This window comes from Aristolochia californica, unplaced genomic scaffold (assembly GCF_029961685.1).
Source record: "Aristolochia californica isolate CCGP_79_NKW_82.1479 unplaced genomic scaffold, dmAriCali1.0.hap1 SCAF_8, whole genome shotgun sequence".
Classification (NCBI taxonomy): Eukaryota; Viridiplantae; Streptophyta; class Magnoliopsida; order Piperales; family Aristolochiaceae; genus Aristolochia; species Aristolochia californica.
This window is the reverse complement of record NW_027182279.1, coordinates 32,232,430-32,239,232: the sequence shown is the minus strand read 5'-3', so window position 1 is coordinate 32,239,232 and position 6,803 is coordinate 32,232,430. Positions and strand designations below refer to the sequence as shown.

At 41.0% G+C, this 6,803-nt stretch overlaps 1 pseudogene; it reads left to right on the top strand.

The window, feature by feature from the left end:
- Positions 1–4,602: 4,602 nt before the first annotated feature.
- The window catches only part of LOC137938417 (uncharacterized), a 6,515-nt pseudogene continuing 4,314 nt past the window's right edge, over positions 4,603–6,803 (top strand).

The window sequence follows — 6,803 nt, the reverse complement described above, 5'->3', positions numbered from 1 at the left end:
AGCCAATGACCACGGCGGCGCAACGACACTGGCCCAACCGCAACATCGCAATAGCGGCGACCTACCAGTATTTTAATCCAGCCTTTGCGCGCAACGCAGCGGCACTGGCCCAACCGCAGCATCGCAACAGCGGCGCGACCTACCAGTATTTAAATCCAGCCTCTGCGTCATTACCGGGATTCGAACTCGCGACCGAGCGCTAGCTCTGATACCAAATGTTAAGCACCTAGCCAATACTACCCAAAAAACCGGCCTGTTAGGAGCGGAAGACATAGGTACTTAACCCAGGACCATAACACAACCTCCCACTCGCAATCCACTTCTCGGCAGACCAAAGCATACCCAAGTTCCAAATTGAGGGGGGTAAGTGTCTCAAAAATTTATTTTTTTAGAGGCTTTGTTTTTCTGTGGATGAGCACAGTACCTATGTGGCTGTGAATCTTCAAATTTCAGATGTGGGGTTTAATTTTCTGGATCCCCTATATGCTGTTCAACCACGAACTTCACTTTCAAAATTTTGGCCTGGTGAGTTTCTGTTTCGGGAAGTAGAGAAACACATCCAGCATCGTTTTGGCTACCTTACGGCTGGTGTGTATGACTTTCGAGAGGGATTTTTTTGGGGATGTTGGGAAGGATAGATGTTGCAGCAGCAGGGGTGGTTCCTACCTACAAAATGGGTACCGGTTGGTGGTTGCTCGAAGGTCGGATGGGTCCTGTCTGCACCATCTGCCATTCTGTCACTAGCCTTAGGGTCTGTATCAGTACAATCTAATTCTAGTGATGGCATGGATAACCCAGCAAATCATAATTTCTCTACAGAGTATCCTTTTGGCCCACATGATGATGTTTCCCCTGTGAAAGGGTCAGGTCAATTCGCTAATCAAGAGAGTCAACAGGACAAAAATGATTTGGATCCAAAACCACAATTTGCATCCAAAGCTCAAGCAGGTTATCAAACAGATTTTGGTCATGAGAACAGTAGTTCTACTCACAGAGAAAAATCTGGCCCAGAAGAATAGTTCACTATCCAGGATGAAGGACCCTCTCATCTTGGACGAACAACGGTTGTCACTGAAGAGCCTTGTTCTGAGGAGGGTCTTGTTTCTGGAACAAAAAAGGATAAAAAAGGAGCAGTTTTTTAGGTGAAAGAGGATTACAGCGAAGACCATTTTGTGCAGACTGAGAGAGATGAAGTGAGTCACAATCACAAGGAATTGGTGACAAGATACTTTGAAATCAACTTCCCCATCTACCTCGGGGCAAGCAGGGAGGTTGAGTCAGCAGTTCCAGCAGATGATGATGACTCAAATGAAGATGAAGCACTTGAGGAGGAGGAATTAAAAGAGGACGATGGTGAGAAAAAGCCAAAGACAAAAAAAGGGCAAGGAACAACTTATGACTGGGACGTCATGAATTATGTGAAGGCCATATGGCTGCGCAATTCCAAAGAGGTTATTGCTGCAGTGTACTACAAATTTTACCATTCTCCTGCAAAAGACTTTGGTGATAAAATGCCAATGACTTGGAGTCACTGCACTGTTGAAGCTGTCCTGTTTGTTCCTCAGGCTTCACTTGATTTGTATGAGAGTTACTACAATACCAACAAAGCCAATTTGAAGTTGTATGTGCGAGTCTTCCTCTCAGATGAATTTGATGAGCTTCTTCCAAAATATTTAAGCTTTTTGAAGGGGTTGGAATCAATTATTGGGCATGCCATGATGGTAAGATTCTGCCACGCCAGGAACACTGGGGAAGTACTGCGTGTCTTTAAGGAGATGGCCAAACAGAAGGGGAGGAAATAGGAGGCAGCTGCTGGTTTTGCAGCCCTTAAGTTCTTCCACAACTTGTGATGTGTTGCTGCTTTGACAGTGCAGAAATGGACTCAACCGACCAAAATAGAACCCAGAAAACTTAGTGATCCTTCGATAGGCCAGCAGCATAACCATGTGTATTGGAAGTATGGTAGTTTTCATTATTTTTCCAGCGCAATCCACTGCATTCCTGGATTTTACAACGCTATTTTGACACTGCAGAAAACAGTCCTACTATTTGCAGGAACTCTTATATGGGCACGTGTTTAAGTTGGTCACTCTGGGATTGGCATTGTGCAACATGACATAGTCAAACTTTTTGACAGTTTGGACCGTTATGAGGATGACCACGCAGAACTGAATGTGACTGCCTTTCAAATCGGGTGCCCTATGAAGGACACAAATTACCCAAAGGAATGTGCTGATACCGTTATCACTGTTCTTGGAATTGATAATCAGAACATGGAAAAATGGATGGGTGACGCAGATGCTGCTGCTGACAATCCGGTGCTGCACAAAGCCCACGATGCTCAAGTTGGGACATTAGAGGAAGGTGTTGTACTAACGGCTTAGTGTGATGGGTTTGAGGAAACTATTGAGGCTATTGTTGGTTTGGGTAATGATATTCAGCACAATGAATGCTGGAGCATCAATGGGAGTTGTTGGCGAGATAAAATGGGGACTTTAACAGAGTGCGAGGACACCTTCCGTGGTAGAGTCTGTGAGTGTCCCTGGCTAGAAGCAGTGCAATTCAGGGGGGATGGTTATAGCCATTGTGCAGCAAGTTGGCTTGGACGATGCAACCTAAACAATGGAGGCTATTGGCATGCTACTCCTGATGGACATTCCATCTCAGCTTGTCAGGAGGCTGAGGGCAGTAAAGGCCCATGTCCAGCTGGATTCAGGGATGTGTGGGGGTGTGCACTTGTTTTTGATAGGGACGAGAGGTTTCACCAAAGGTACAACCGGGAATTGGTGGATCTTGACATAGCAGGCGACCTCACTGTTGTTGACATCATGCTTAGTGTTACAGCCATGATACTTTCATGGAGTATGCGGGACAATTGCCTGAACATGGACTGGGTCCAAGCATGAGGTTATCAGGGATATGCTATTATTTTTGCCACTGCGGCATATGCTGGGGCAGCTCCCCCAAAGGCTGTTAATGTTGAATCAGCAGTTACTAGTTTGGTGCAGGTAACCATTCTACTTGTTCGTTTTCTTCCGTATTGGCGTATGCAAAAACAAGAGGTGCGAAAAAAAAAAGGCTCCAATTGTGGGCATCCAGCGGGCGAACATAGCGATCACAGATGCTACTCGGGCACAGGTGAAGACGTCGGCATACAGACACTACTTCCGAGCTTGAGGACAAGCTCGTTCTTCCAAGGGGGTCTAATGTTATGCACGCAATAGCATTATTATTTTAGTTGTTTTCTTTAATTTACTTTATTTTATTTCAGTTTTAGGTCATAGGTGTATTTTTGGAATTATTTATTCATAGAGATATTTTTGGAATATTTTATTCATAGGGATATTTTTGGAATATTTAATTAAACCCTAATAGGGTGAACCCTATTTAAGAGGTAAGAGTAATGAGAAGGACAGACATTGAGAATTAGGTTGAATCTAGTCTAAATAGGCTTAGAGTTCTCCTCAACGAGCTCTAGGGCTTTTAAGCTTCCCTTTGGCTTGATCTTCGTCTTCTACTACGTATCCTTGTGTCAGATCTCGGATCGTAACATCTTGTCACCGGAGGAGGGCTTGGATGGCCGTGTCCATGGATTTGATTGCCTCACGTAGGTCAGATGTGGTTTGACGCACTTCTGCCAGGGATTGAGCCTAAATGTCTGTCCTCTGACGATTGTCCTCAACTAATTACCGCAAATTCTCAGGAGAAGAGAATCCCTAAGGGTTGACCTATTTGATACCAAATGTTAAGCACCTAGCTAATACTACCCAAAAGACCGGCATGTTAGGAGCGGAAGACATAGGTACTTAACCCAGGCCTATAACTAGGATGTCCCATAACATCACACCCCCCCTTCGCGAGTCGATGACCACTGCGAATGTTAAGCACCTAGGCAAGAGTACTTCCCAGGAGGTCATCCATCCTAGAATTACTCTCGCCCAGGCTCGCTTAACTTCGGAGTTCTAAGTCATGCACCTAACCAATATTACCCAAAAGACCGGCCTGTTAGGAATGGAAGACATAGCTACTTAACCCCGACCTATAACCAGGATGTCCCATAACATCACCCCCCTCCCCCCCTCCCCCCCCCCCCCCCCCCCCTCGCGAGCCGACGACCACGGTGGCCCAATGACATAGGCCTGACCCGGGTTTTATTCAACGGCTACCTGTATTTTAATCCAGCCTTTGCGCGTGACGCAGCAACATTGCCCAACCTGGGTTTTTATCCTACGGCCTACCAATATTTAAATCCAGCCTCTGCACCGTTGCCAGGAATCGAACTCGCGATCGAGGGTCAACTCTGATACCAAAATGTTAGGTTCTTACCGAGCCATGGATCGAGTCACCCTTCTTTCCTCTCTTCCCTCCATATTGAATCTTGACGCTGGAGAGGATTCTTGTTTTTGGAACGTGGAATGGTGGAATTTGAAATGGGAGTGATTGAGCTTTGAAGGAAGCTCAACTTGGACCTTAAAGGGAGAATCCGACCTAGACCTCTGAGGGAGAATTTGACCTATTTAATTCTAATTTTCTCAATACTTACTTTCCTTCACCTTGACGTCCCCATAAATAGGGTCGAGGATGGAAATACCAATTAGACCCATGGGTCAATTGGTTCATGCCATATTACATCTAAACCAAACCAAACCAAATGGAATTACATTAAAAGGAAATTGACATAATTTAATTCCTATGCTTGTTGATAACTCGTGATGCTATGGAGTCCATAACACTTTAACTTTTTCCAAAAAATAAAGTATCACTTCAATTAATGAAAAAATTTTAGGATGTAGTATGCATTCATACATGTTTTAAAATATCATATATATTGGAAGATGAAGGCATATTGGAAGATGTACCATTTTATACAAAAAGAATTTATAAATCATTTGCAGCAAGCAGGGAGTTCATGATGTTCTCTCACCCCAAGCTTGAGGGGCTGTGTTGGAAGATAGGCCCAAGCCCACATGACCAAGGAAAGATCACATATCTAAGAGTATGATAAGATGGTCCACATGACCAAGGAAGGCCCACAAGATGGGCCCAAACACATAAGAAGTAGGACCCACCATGATTACTACGAGTTGGCATCCTTATCACATAAGTTGGAAGATCAAGAAGGACTCACAAAGGCTTCTTTATCTTATGGTCACGTCCTAAAAGTATTCTAGTTTGAGTTATGTGTGTCTTTTATCTATACTGAGTTATTTAATTATGCTAGGACTTATCTTTTAAGTGTTAGACTTTGGGTGTAATTGGGACAAAGGTAGTTTTATTGTAATTGGACTCTACTACCTCTTCTATTATAAATAGAGGTTCATGTACTCTGATTATTATAATAATATGAAGTCAATGAAGTATTTATCTTTTCCATAAATTCAACATGGTATCAGAGTGGGTTTTGTGAGTTGACTTGGTCAACACACAGAGATAATGAGATATTTTTCTCTAAACCCTAAACTCTAATTCTAGGTCCGTAATTTATTTATTTTAGTCCCTACACCTGTAGATTGCTTTGCATTTTTAATCTCTATAATGAGATTTTCATATTGAAAATGATATATTGAAAGAAAGATATTTGAGTTTAATTTCCATGGAAAAATGATTTTTTCTAATCGGAATTATCTGCAGAGAGATATCGATATTTGAATGATCAAAGGTCAGATTATAAAGAGGTTTGAGCAGTAGTAGAAAGATTCAAATTCTGAGGTATTTTATGCTACCAAGAACTAGACTTTATATGGATAAATATATATAAAAAGAAAGATCTATAAGTCTATTATTTTACCTATTCAACCAATGTTTTATCTGAGTTATCTACAAAGATAAATAGATATTGGAACCAACAAAGGTCATATTGAAAAAGAGGTTCGAGCAGCAGTAGAAAACTTCAAATTTTGAGGTATTTTTTGCTATCAAGAAAGAGACTTTATATGGAGAATTATATATCAAAAGAAGTATATGTAAGTCTATTTTATTACCTATTCAACAAACTCTCGGTATGAGTTTTTTTAAGGAGATATTAATCTTGGAATAGTCAATGGTCATTCTGGAAAAAAAGGAGAAACAATATTTAGTTCGGCCAAATGACAGAGACCAAAATCTATCAGATTATTTATCTTCTAATAATTATATTTATGAAGAGAAGTTATACTTAGATGAAATTTATTTAAGTCTAGTTTCATAAGGAGAAAAATTCATGTCAATCTAATCTATATTTAAAGATATATTCGCATTGGAAGAATCAAAGGTCATGCTGGTATTCTGTTGTATTGAAAAATCCGAATTTAAGCCGATTGTTTTGCATCACTGTTTGAGTTGCTATATCAGGAAAATATTTTAGTTGTCCCTAGTTTAAGGTCTCAATGCTACATCTCTATTATTTGGGCTTATTTCTACATCTATGATATTTGGTTCAAGCTAGGATCACTTCCATTACATCCTAGCTTGAGGGGGAGAAGTAGAAGAAGTATATGAAAGAGGTATTTTATTCCATATGTTGTGGATAAGTTTATGTGACCAAAATATTCAAGAAAGGGGATGCACAAAAGATGAAGCTTTTGCATCTAATAAAAAATATTTATATCTGATTATGATTATTTCATGGATCCTTCTACAAGGTTTATTATTTTGGTTCATGTTATATGAGTTGGGAGATGGTCATGTTATATTCAGCTGCACTTATTATGTCTCTTTGGGGACATTATTATTGAAGAAAAGGTGGCCTCAGTACCTTTTCTCATAACATAATTTATTTGACTCTTACAAATATCATGGTTGGGACATTGATAGATGTCAGATTC